Source organism: Neopelma chrysocephalum, unplaced genomic scaffold (genome assembly GCF_003984885.1).
Source record: "Neopelma chrysocephalum unplaced genomic scaffold, ASM398488v2 Primary Assembly neopelma1_22, whole genome shotgun sequence".
Taxonomy (NCBI): domain Eukaryota; kingdom Metazoa; phylum Chordata; class Aves; order Passeriformes; family Pipridae; genus Neopelma; species Neopelma chrysocephalum.
This window is the reverse complement of record NW_020897689.1, coordinates 6,235,351-6,247,397: the sequence shown is the minus strand read 5'-3', so window position 1 is coordinate 6,247,397 and position 12,047 is coordinate 6,235,351. Positions and strand designations below refer to the sequence as shown.

Here is a 12,047-nt window from a genome sequence, read left to right as displayed (position 1 = left end):
ACAGGGACAAAGCTGCCCATTAGTATTGCACAATTATGCTAAAGAACTGAGGTTATAAGGTCCACTGTGCAAAAATGTGGGAGATAGAGCCAAAATTGTTTGCAATCTAATTAAACAGAGTCCTTAAAAAATAACAGAAGGACACAGAAAGATGAATGGACTTGCAGAGGGTACATAGCAAAGAAGAGGTTGAGTTAAGACTAACATGCAAGACTCTTGGCACTCACTTTTTCTTAATTTCAGTTAATTATATTTTATTAATTCTGAAAAAAAAAAAAGAAAAACATTGTTAGAAGTGGTGGATTTACCATCTTCAGAGATATTCAAAACCTGTCTGGATACAGTTCTAGGCAACAAGCTAAAAGTGGCCCTGTTTGAGCAGGGGGTTTGGTCAAATGTCCCATCCAACCTCAACTATGCTATGCTTCTGTGAACATTAATAACTCATTTTATTTTTGAAAATTAGTAGTTTTGCCCAGATTTAAGCCACTAAACTTGAATACAAACCTCCATATTTCTACTACCTGAAATTACATATGTGTACATAGTTACATATATAATGTATTTTATATACATTTAGCAATTGCAATAAAAAATCTTTTAGCAATTCTCTTAGCAGGCTCCCCCTTTTTAGATTTAACAATGTTGCAAGCAAAGGAAACATCTGACTTTGGAATTATATCAACACAAAGCAGTTACTTTTGGATTCTAAATATGATAGGATCATATAAAACATCTGCAAGTCATTGGTTGGAGCACAGATTAGAAGGAAAAAGTTCTAGGATATTATGCATATGTACAATTCATTAGGCCTTAAGTCCAATTTTAGCAGCATGCAGTCCATGTGCATTGGCTTATAATGAGTTACTTTAACGCACAAACAAGGTGAACACTGTTCACACTAATACCTGTAGAACTTGCTCCAGTTGGCACCTGCTAAGCACTACACATTCTGAAAACATTCTGAAAACATTATTCCAAATGCTTCAAGAACTTCTGAACACCTTTTTAAGATGCAGGTGTTTTCAAATTATGTATAAATTCTTCAAAAGATCAATTAAATTCCCCAGACTTTATGTAGCTTGTTAGATTTGGGGGCAGGGGTGTTGGAGGGGTATTAAATAGCAAGAATCTGGAGATAGTCTGTTTATTTATGACACAATCAATCAGTCCTTATTCTTTTTGCACAAGGAAATATTTTTCCAGTTCGAACAAAAAAAATATTAAGAATAGCTTTAAATATTTCTTAACATATTAGAATATGAAACAGGCAGCTAAGGGAAGAATGCCATTACCTTCTCTGTTTTTTATTCATTTTGATCATCACTGCTGAAGAAAACGTGAGTCATGAAATGCACCAACACAGATGTTTCCATAGGGAAGAGGAACCATGAAGTCTAAATGAAAACACAGCAACCTATTTTAAAAAAAAAAAAAAGAAGAGAGAAAGAGAAAAAAAGAGACGTATCGAACTTCTTTACACAATTAAGCAGCATTTACAGACAGATTTCACAAAGCTCAGCTCAGTTATGAATAATCCACACCCAATATGAGATGCAGTGTGCATCATGGAATATCGTGGAGCATTTTCTATCCTGTGCAGTCTTCACACCTTGTGGAAGGACACAGCTAGGGCGTGACACACTGTGTCACAGACCTTTTAAGTCCCTAACCAGAGAAGAGATTTCCTTTCTTTTCTATGTTTTATCTCAAGTATTGGAAACAAGTACTGTTCTTTACACAACACTAATGACACTTGCTTTTCTATTCCAACTTATCAGGCTAGATTTGTCAAACCAAAAGGCATAATTTATCTATGCATACTTATTCTTAAGCAATCAGTTCACCTGAATAACAGTAAAAATTAAATTTTAAGATAATGTTTATTTTTCCATAAATAAAGATATGTAAAGATTCAAGAATAAGTTACAGCAATTTGAGGAGCACTCAGAAGCTATTGTCACCCAAGGTCTGCTACATGTATACACAAAACCATTTCTGGTGTAAAGGATTGAACTCAGGGCTGTCTTCATTCGTGTAAATTTTATAACTGCAACTTCTCCCTCTCCCCCTCCACCTACCACACTCTGCATTTCTCCCTAAATCTCACTTTCTCTTCCTCCAGCCAAGCGTCCTTTGAGACAGCCCTACAAAGTGGCATGCTGGCATTCCTTCAGTTTTCTTTCTGTTGACTGCAAATAAGGATGAGTCAGGTCAGAAAGGACTGGTTGAGTTCTCTTTTTTTTTTTCCACCACCTCATAAGAAAAAGCTCTCATACTTTTAAAGACTGCTTATCAATTCCTACCTATCAGTTCCACAAGTGTATAAATGTGTGTGCTCATGTGTCTACATGCATATATTTATATTTATGGGATAGTATAGCATAGCATAGAGTAGAATAGAATAGAATAGAGTAGAATAGATGTATGTATGTATCTTTCATGATGCTTGAGGATATCTGACTTCTGAGAAGCTTCAGAAAGGTCTGGGAGGGGAGGTACAACCCTTACCACAGCAAGGAGTAACTCTTGGTGACTCCCTGCTGGACATCGACATCTCTCACTCTGACTCCGAGGAACACAAAGGTGTGATTTAATATATAAGGCCATGAAACAAGCAGATCACAGGTCTGCTAATTATTTTTCTTTTTTGGAGGGGGGCAGTGCTTTTTTGTGTCTTGTTTGTTTGTTTGTTTGTTTTCTTTAGTACTAAAAATTAATTTACAGATGGATCAGCTCTTTTTGACACCAGACCATAAATTCTAGCACAAAGTCATAGCAAGAACAAATAGTAAGCATTTAGATCACTCTTTTCGGTGTTGTCTTGGTTTAAGCTGGTGTAGAACCATACCCTACATCCCACCATCTCACATACCGAGTGAAACTGTGCTAAAAGGCGAGTACAGAGAATCCCCTTACATTTCCAGGACTCTGGCCATTCAGCTGCTTGTCTGTCTGTCAATTTCCTAATAATTTTTTTTCAAATCATTTTGATTTCAATTGACTAGACTTACCAGGGGTTTAGAAATTTCCAAGGTGCAAAGCTTACACAAGCTTTTGTGAAAAATGGCATCTGTGCATTGGGAGACTTAAAGAGCTCAGTATGAGAAAATCATTTTAAAAAGCAGTATGAACTCAAGAGTTATCTCTTGTCTCTGACCAATGTGCACAACTGGACCATCAACTCAAGATGTCCAAAATCAGCTTGGCATTGTTCTCCCTCTTGTGTAGGCTCCTCCTCCAAGGAGATGAGGGTACTGTGTTAGACTATTTGAGACATGAAGGAAAAATGGAAGTTCAGGAAAGATAACTAAGATCATGAGGAAAAAACTGAGACACTTATGGTCTAAGTATGGGTACACAGAACACAAATCCACTTAATAACATTTACAATTTGTGGGAAAAATTGGTAAATTATACTCATTAATTCTAGATATTGCAAATAACAGTGTTCTAGCTGTTACTTTTGTTTAGGAAAGTGAACTTTAAAACAGTTGAAAGAATTTTTATACGTAGTTTTATTATGACATATCTACTCACATCATTCAATGAACAGACAAATTAAAGTCTGTAGGACACAAATTGTGGAATTATAGCTTTCTTGGCATAGTCAGTGACATTAAAACCCAATCTACAGTGTAAAAAGGACAGTAATTAGGAAACCTCAACCAACTGGAAAACTTGGAGAATCACTTCAAATATCAGAATGAAAACTTTCCTATGAGTCCTTCAAGTTCTGACATTCATCTAATAGCTACAAAACATATGTTCCTATGCCACACTAACCCAGGGAGCTATTATACACAAGTGCAGGTACAGAGAGGAAAAATAGGGAAATGCATTTTTAATTGTATCCTAAAAAAGTCAACAAGCCTTCAGGTCATCTGTTTTCCATTTTTACAGAATTGTTCCTGGCTCATTTTGGAAAGGATGATTTATGGATGACTCCCTAAAACCGTGCTGTCCTTTCCATCTCATCTGTTTTGGGCAAAACAAAAGACAAGTAGCAAGTAGAGGTTGTGGGTTTTTACTGACTGACAGGAACTTGTGGTTGGAACTTCAGTGAATAGAGGAATTAAGGAGAATAAAAAGTAAGGAGTCCACTGACAAACCAAGCTTAGGAGGATGCACTCTTAGGTGGTGAGCTGAGGAAAGCAGCATGGGTAGGAAACAGGTCATAGTAGGAAGTTCAGAGAATAATTTAGCCAAACTGCTTCCAGGAGATAGTGTAGTTATTTCTATGGTGATTACTAAGAAATAACAGAATTACTTTGTATCCTGCCTGAATATAAGCCTTGCATTCCTAGTGTACGTAATAGTCTGAATGGAAAATATGCCATTACCTTTAACGAGAAATCTTAATGGACTTCTTCAAAGGTTAATGTGTTGTCAGGTAAAAAAAGGCAGGCCAGAAAATGATAATGTTTCTTTTCAGAGTGTATACCTATCCCTGAGATTTTCAAAGACTCGAACAGGCTAAAGTTTTTCTTTCTTATGTTGCCCAAACTATTCAAATTGTCTCAGACTCATCACTGTCTATCACTAGTCTGGCAACAACTTTGAAGACACCTATCTAAAAAGGACATCTTGCAGCAATTAAATGTAGTGGAGTAGAGAGCTCTGATCTAGACAATAAACACCCTTTTCAGCACGGTGCCAGGTCTCCCAGCTGGGAGCAAGCATAACTAAGGCAGGACTGAAATGATGCTGGCAGTCAGCAAGCTGTCTAAGACTTTTGTCAGGGCTGCCAGCATTTGTTCAGTTGAATTGGTGTCATCAATAGAGAGGTTTTTATTTTTTTTCAAAACTTTCCCATGTGTAAACAAGACTTAGGATGCAGAGCGACATGGGAAACATTAATTTCACACTGTAGTGACACTATAAGAGAAAATAAAAATGAAAACAATCTAACAGGAATGGTTTCATCTAATTGGACTGTGCAAAAACAATTACAGGAAAATAATTGCCTGATTGTTTAAAAGGATTGCTAATGGGCAGAGTTAAGGTTATCTGAGTGCATTAGCCGTGTCCTTCTGAGGCTTAGATTTCTATTAAGATTTGCCTTGAATCTAAATTTCCAGAATTTATTCTTAGTCTTTCTAGAGAAATTGTAGCATTCCTGTAATGCATTTCACTTTAGCTTACTGATACATCCTCTCAACTCTGATTCCATTTTAATGTAGATTTAATTTAGGAATAGAAAAAAGAGATTTTTTTTTTCTTTCTCTTTGTATTTGAAAGACTTATATCTGCAGGTGCCATTAAATACACATTTTCACACGTGTTTTTCACACACATACTACTGTGGATCAATGGATGAATGCTACTATATTTTACAGTTCAGAGAGATACCTTAACACCTATTCATTTTAATAGTCTGGACTTCAAGCCTAGATCTGGAACTCCAGTTTGATCCTGGAAATCTGGAATAATGATTTGTCAAGATTTCTTTCTATAGGATCAGACCATGGGAAAGATATTGTATTTTAGATTATGTGTGTAACTGTATTTGCTCTAACTTTTACATTTTTTTGTTTGTTTTTTCTGCTTTTTTCATTTTGGTTTGTTTGTTTTGTTTCTTTCTTTCTTTCTTTTAAGGAGGAGGTAGAAGGGAAATCTCACTGCATATTTAATATTTCTGATAATAAAAATATATAATTAAATATTCCTGATTTTACTTTAATCCCTGATTTTACATATACATTTCTCAGTTTACTCTGGAAAAATTTTATAGAAAAGTGCATTAGGTAAAAACATTTGCAATAATAAACTTCATGTAGAGATTTTTAAACAAAATTTACTTCTTTTTCTCATAGATATCTGCTTCTCCAAAATGCAGAGTTTCAGACATCACTGTCTTTTAGAGCAGATGATACAAAAAAAAGTGGTTTCCACTCACAATTTATGATCAGCTAGTTGTGTTAAGTTACATCACAGGTGGAAACAATATCAAGTTTTGAGAGCACGGTAACAAAAGGGTGTTCTCTTAAAGGAAAACACATCTTTACAGATCAGAAGCCAGCACTAGTTTGGGTAGTGTTTATGTTTCATCATCTAACTTTTCACAACAGGTCTAAGAGGAGTCATTGAATAAATTAATATTATAAAATTAACCTGGATCAAAGTCTTTTTCTCTGCTTGTGTGACTAGCATTATGTTTCTAAGAATAGATTTTAGTTCCAAAACATGATGCATTTCCATGGTTCCAGAACTTTATTTTCTAGACAGGAAAAAGGATAATTACTCTCTATTCAGCTAATTGATTTTAAATTATCCTTGACTATTTTTCAAAGATCTCCAAGAGATGCTTCATGACAATCTATAAAGTAACAGCAATTAATTTAGCAGTAAATAAAAAAACTTTGGTATTCAATTAGCCTACAGAGTCACTTAAATGGCATAACAACATAAAAACATCAAATCTGTTTATCTCTTTTCAAATCTTAATTTACTTCCAATTTCATAATTATTTATTTAGACTTCTAATTTACAGTCTGGATCTGTACTGATTAATATGATTGTGAATATATACAGACTACATTTATGTAACACATATACTCTAAACAGACACAGTAACAAATACTTATTAGTACTGTATTACTTCAAAATATTATATGTATGAATGCATCTGATATCTATACTGTGACAGGCTTGATGGTTATATCAAGCATATACAGCTGAAAAGAAAAAAAGGTGGTTTGGCTTGAATCTTTAGACCCAGGAAACACCTGAAGGATTTTCTGAAACTGTAGTGGCAAGTTTGGACTTTTTTTTAAATTTTATTTAACTTATTTAGATTTACAGAACATATGTATCATCCAACTGGTGACCAGTCTGTGCCCTTACAGTTCTGTAAGTAACAATCTCATCAACATAATAGTAATACATTTCTCATCCTTTTAATGAAATTTTATTCCTCCAAATTCCCAGGTATCAAATAAAGTCCCAAAATACAGTAGTACTCATCATGCACTAGCAGCACAGTTTCTCATATATTTGGGGGAACAGATGAAAAAGGCTTTGGAGTATGTCCAGAAAATCAGTACATTTGATAGTAGTATATCAAGAAAGGTGAGGTAAATTGAACAAGCAAAAAACTTCTTCCAAAAGAAAAGGACCTCAATTCAATGCTTTCTATATTTTTAACTTAAAAACAAACAAACAAACAAAAACTTATAATATTGTTTGTGTTCTGGCTGAAAGACCTTTTATATTCTGCAAATGCAAGGATAGTGACAGTCTTCTGGTATGGGATTGTACAATCTGAACAATTACTGAGGTTGCTTTGTCAAAGAATTTAAGGACACATGGAAGATCCCCAGAAGTCTTAGTATTTCCTCTTTTCACCTGTGTCCTATACATTATGTTAGGACAGGCTAAACATGGACAAGAACTGAGTATGGGACTTTTTCTGAATGGCCTTTCTGAATAGAGTTCCATTTCTAACATACAATAAGGCTTCTTTACAGCACACTGGCCATGCTATAAATGAAAGTTCCAGTTACAGAAACAGCTCAATATATCCAAAAATACACTAGAAGGGGTTTTGCTCTGAAGCATACATATGAAAAAGTTCCTGACAAAATGTCCAGTTTCTTCTGTTATTTGTTTGTACAAAATTAACCTTGTCTCCTTGGATACAGTTACAGTTTGTAAAACATTTCACTGAAGTTTGACTGTGGGCATGCATCCTGTTATTCATACAGCCTAAAGGTTAGCAATAAAAGCAAGAAAAGTTCTCTGTAAGTTATTACAGCTAGATTCTAAATATTGATTTTGTAAGAATCACAAAAGGACTAAAAGTAATTATATTAGCATTCAAGTTACATGAACTTGGATTCATGGAGTTCAGACATCAGAAAGAAGAGACATAGTTAATGTGTCAGAGTTACACTTTGATTATGTAAAGAATTTTAATAGAAATGTTAAAATGTGTCAGAGTTACAGTTTGATTATGTAAAGAATTTTAATAGAAAAGTTAAAATTAGTATGAATGGATGATGACTGAAAAACAGTGTGTGGAAATACCAGGAAGATAAAGACAGGAAAGGGCTATATGATGAGCAGGCACAGATGCACGAGCATTAGCAGATCATTAAAATCCGAGCTCATATTTAGGCTAGACTTCACAGGGCATCCAAGTGGGAACACAAAGGACAGTGAGTAAATCCTGATTCTCACAGAGGTGGGACAGGATGAAGAGCGTTATTGTGGTCATTTTCTAAAGGGACAAAAAGCCCCATCCAAGCAAAGTGTATGGTTATTAACATAAGAAGAATTCAAGACCATCAAGAGGAGAACCCAAAAACTGGTGTCTCTTGTCTCTCATCTTCTCCTAGACAGATGACCTGGATACCAACATCTTGATGTTTGTGAACATGTGAGTAGGAGAGCATGACCTGGGAGGAGCACAATGTTTTTTAAGATTCATTTCATTTTAAAATAAAATCCTCTGACACTTCTACACAGTTTCTCATTGAGATTTGCTGAATTCTAACTGCAATGTTGCAACATTTTCTCTTACGATTACATTTTCCTGGTTTAATTGCGGTTTTTGTTTTGGTCTAACTCTGTCAACTTCATATACATCCCAGCAAACTACAAGAGAATAAGTCCTCCTGTAGACCAGAACTGCTTCGTGAACACATATAAAGTAATTTAGTGCATTTTTTCTAATAAGAGCCACTTAAAATATTAATAGATACGGAGATTACTGTCAATTTTTAGAAAAAAACCCCTTTAGTTAGTCATCCATAATGGAATACAGTATCTTTTACTTCCTCTAATAGAAAGTTTTCTCTGGTATAGAAATGTTTTCTCTAGTGAGAACAGGAAACTATTTTCAACAGCAGCAGAGCTACCTGGATGTAAATTAGAGCCTGAATCAATGGTGTAGGTGTTTATTTTCAGAGTGCAGATATTTTTAGTGTAGAATGTCTGAGTACATAAAATTAAAAGCTACATTTTGATTTGGTTGTTTGGGGGTTTTTTAATGCTTCTCATGTATCAGTATACTTGCACACACTTGCACTACAGTGATAATCTGGAAGGCATGCTTTTCACTTCCCCAGAGTGTATCCGTACCAGTAAATGTATTAGCCAATGCACATATTGTTTATTGTTCTCATCCTGTAAATGATGTCTGAGAAGATTTTGAGAGATCACATCAAAACTTTGAGATTTGTCTCAAAATATTTGCCACCTAGATGCATTTTAATCTGACAAAACTGTTACTCTATCCATAACTCTGCACTCACATAAGGAAAAGAGATTACAAGTTAGACATTATTTTCTCAGTTTCTTGACACCAACATTGCCAGCTGGATCTTTTTTATCAAATCATCTCTGATGGTTGATTCGTCAGTTGTTGCATCATATCTGTTGAAACTGCACACAAAAGCTCTACATTTGCTATCTCTTTTTGTATGAAATGTTCTGAAACATTAAACCATACATATTTTTCGGCCTCGCTATCATCAGTTTTATTCATGAGGCATATTTGTTTTGAAGAAAAACACCACTACAGTGTGATCTTTGTTCTCAACCTGTCCTGATGATGCACTGTAATTCTGAAAATACATGCTATGAGTAGGACTGCAGTGTCGAGAAGACTTAGACCTGTAAACAACTCTCTCTCATGCTTGTAAGCTGTTTTTCCACCTCATGCCTACTTTAGTTGAAACTGAGAGTATTTCTTTTCAAAATAAAGGAAAAATACCTAGTTATGGTCAGCATTCTTTGTCCCAATAAACTACTCAAATAATGAATAATGCAACAATAATATCTAATTATCCTTTTTTTTGTATTATTGCATATAACCTTTTCTGAATATCCATGCATAGACACTACAGAAAAACGGAAAATAGTCCTTACATGTAATATATGAAGAAAGAAATATCATCCAGGAAGTAGTAAGATAGTATTTTCTCCTTTTTTGCAATGAAAAGATGAGGAAAAAGAAAAATATGAAAAATTATCCTGGGATCATGGGCTGCCTTCCCAAATCAGAGGCTAAAATCTTCTATGCAAAGACATTTCCTCCATGCAAGTAAATGACAAAACAGAAATTCACTAACACATTATTAAAATATTAAGGAGTTCTACAAAAAAGTCATAGATGTTTATTTAAAAATATGAAGAGATACCAGGCAGGGCCATTAAAATTGTTCATAAGCAATTCACTGCTGAATAAAACTCCAACAGATTTTTATTTTTTTCTTTTAATTCACTCCCAAAGTTATTCTCAAACATTTTGTTCTCAAACTCGTGTTTCAATACCATGCTCTCCAGATGATAAGGCAGAAAGCTCACTACATAAATACCACAAAAATAAACCACATCAGCCTGTATTAGAGGGAGAGACTGAATTGTGGCACTGAGATGCCTGTATATCAGTTAAGGCCCTTCTGTATAATGTTCTCTATTATTTCAACCTTCTGACAAACAAATAGCTAAATTGCCTCAGGAATAGCTTGGCTTGATGTTCTTTCTGCACTTACCTCTCCGCAGGAAGTCAAAAGATTTTACGATCTGAAGCTAGCGTTCTTTCCAGGACAGTCTACGGGTCAAAGTGAAAAACTGTATTCTCCCTGTTGCCTCTCTGATGCTTCAGTGACCAGGCAATTCATAACCTGGAAGTAGGAAAAGCTAGAATTCTATTTGACTGAAACAGAAGAGAAAACAGAGGCTTCTTGGATTAGGAATTGTATTCAATTAACAGTTTAATGAACCTTTAGAGTGGCTAAAGTGCTCAGAAAAAGCCTTCCTTTTGCAGGAAATCTGCTTCACAGATGTATAAGCTTAAAGGTCTGTCCAGCGAAGACAATCATAAAACTGTAGTAAAGCTATGTGGAAAATCCTGTATAGCTCCTTTTTTTTTTAATCATCCCATCCACAATACTGATTACCATTTGGTAACATAGCTCTCTAAAAAGGTTAATTACAACTGAAAGAGGAACACTGAAAATGCATTACAGTGGTCAGTACAACTCTTTCTTATATTGAAAAAATTTAAGTAACTTGACTTGTTTGACCCACCAGAACCAGGAGTGAGGGAAGTATGATTTCTGTCTATGAATACGCAACGGCAGTAAACATCAAATAAAGATGAAGAGTGCTATTTAAAAAAAAAAAATAATAAAAGCTGACATTAATATAGATAGTTTAGAAAGTAGTTTCCAAAACACGAGGGCAATCAGTCCTCTCCTTGCCATAGTGGTATAATATATGCCTTTGAGAAGGGAATTTTGTGAGTTTTGGAAGACCTGATGCCTCTAACAGCAGGTGAACACACTGAAGAGGCTTTTCTTGGTCCTTTGTCCCTGGGAGTGGAATTCACAGAAACGCATGCACTGAACAGAGGGAGGCATGGTGCATTGTTTAGGAAATGCTGAGGAATGATGAGCACTTATCCCAGGAAGTATCAGAAGCCAATGCTCAGGAATAAAGGAAAATATACAGAAAACAAAATCCTCAGCATTTTCCTGTGAGCTAATTTTAGGCGACTCCTACTTTGATTTACTCGCGTTTGGGTGCTTTTGTCAATACATTGCCTGCTACATCACTTAATCTTCCACACACTTTGTAAAGGGTAACATATGACAGAAGAAGGCCAACATAGAGGTGTCATAATTCTCTATGCTGTAGCACCTACATCCTTTTGGATGCTAACCATTTTTTTGTAGTTCAAGTCTACTAATGAATTCTTCATATAGTGTGTGGTGGTCACAATAAGGCAATGTTGCACTTGCATCAGACAACAGCTCACATGTATTTCAGTACAGACAGGATCTCACATTTGTCTTTATAAAATAAAACCCCTGAAACAGGAGGTTTGTGTCAACTGTTCTCCTTGAGAAAGCAAGAGTTTCACCTCTTGTGTCATTTGGAAAAGGTCTTTAGTATATCTTAATTCTTCATTAACTCTCAATTGTATTCCAAGTGTTGTCCAAAGTGTCATCATTTACCTGATGCCTGAATTCATCTTCCTTTCTGGTACCTGTTGCTGAGGAAAGAGTTCACTAACATCATATCTATTCTCCATAGCA

At 35.2% G+C, this 12,047-nt stretch overlaps 1 long non-coding RNA gene across 2 annotated transcripts; it reads right to left on the bottom strand.

Moving 5' to 3' along the window:
• Positions 1-232: 232 nt before the first annotated feature.
• On the bottom strand, positions 233-3,457 carry LOC113963920. Of its 2 annotated transcripts, XR_003533042.1 has the most exons (4): positions 3,161-3,457; positions 3,015-3,073; positions 1,296-1,397; positions 233-263 (listed from the first exon to the last, which is right to left on the bottom strand). It is a non-coding gene; the product is annotated as an uncharacterized LOC113963920 (long non-coding RNA). The 2 variants fall into 2 exon arrangements; XR_003533141.1 differs by lacking the exons at positions 233-263; positions 1,296-1,397 and adding an exon at positions 2,111-2,192.
• Between the last annotated feature and the right edge of the window lie 8,590 nt (positions 3,458-12,047).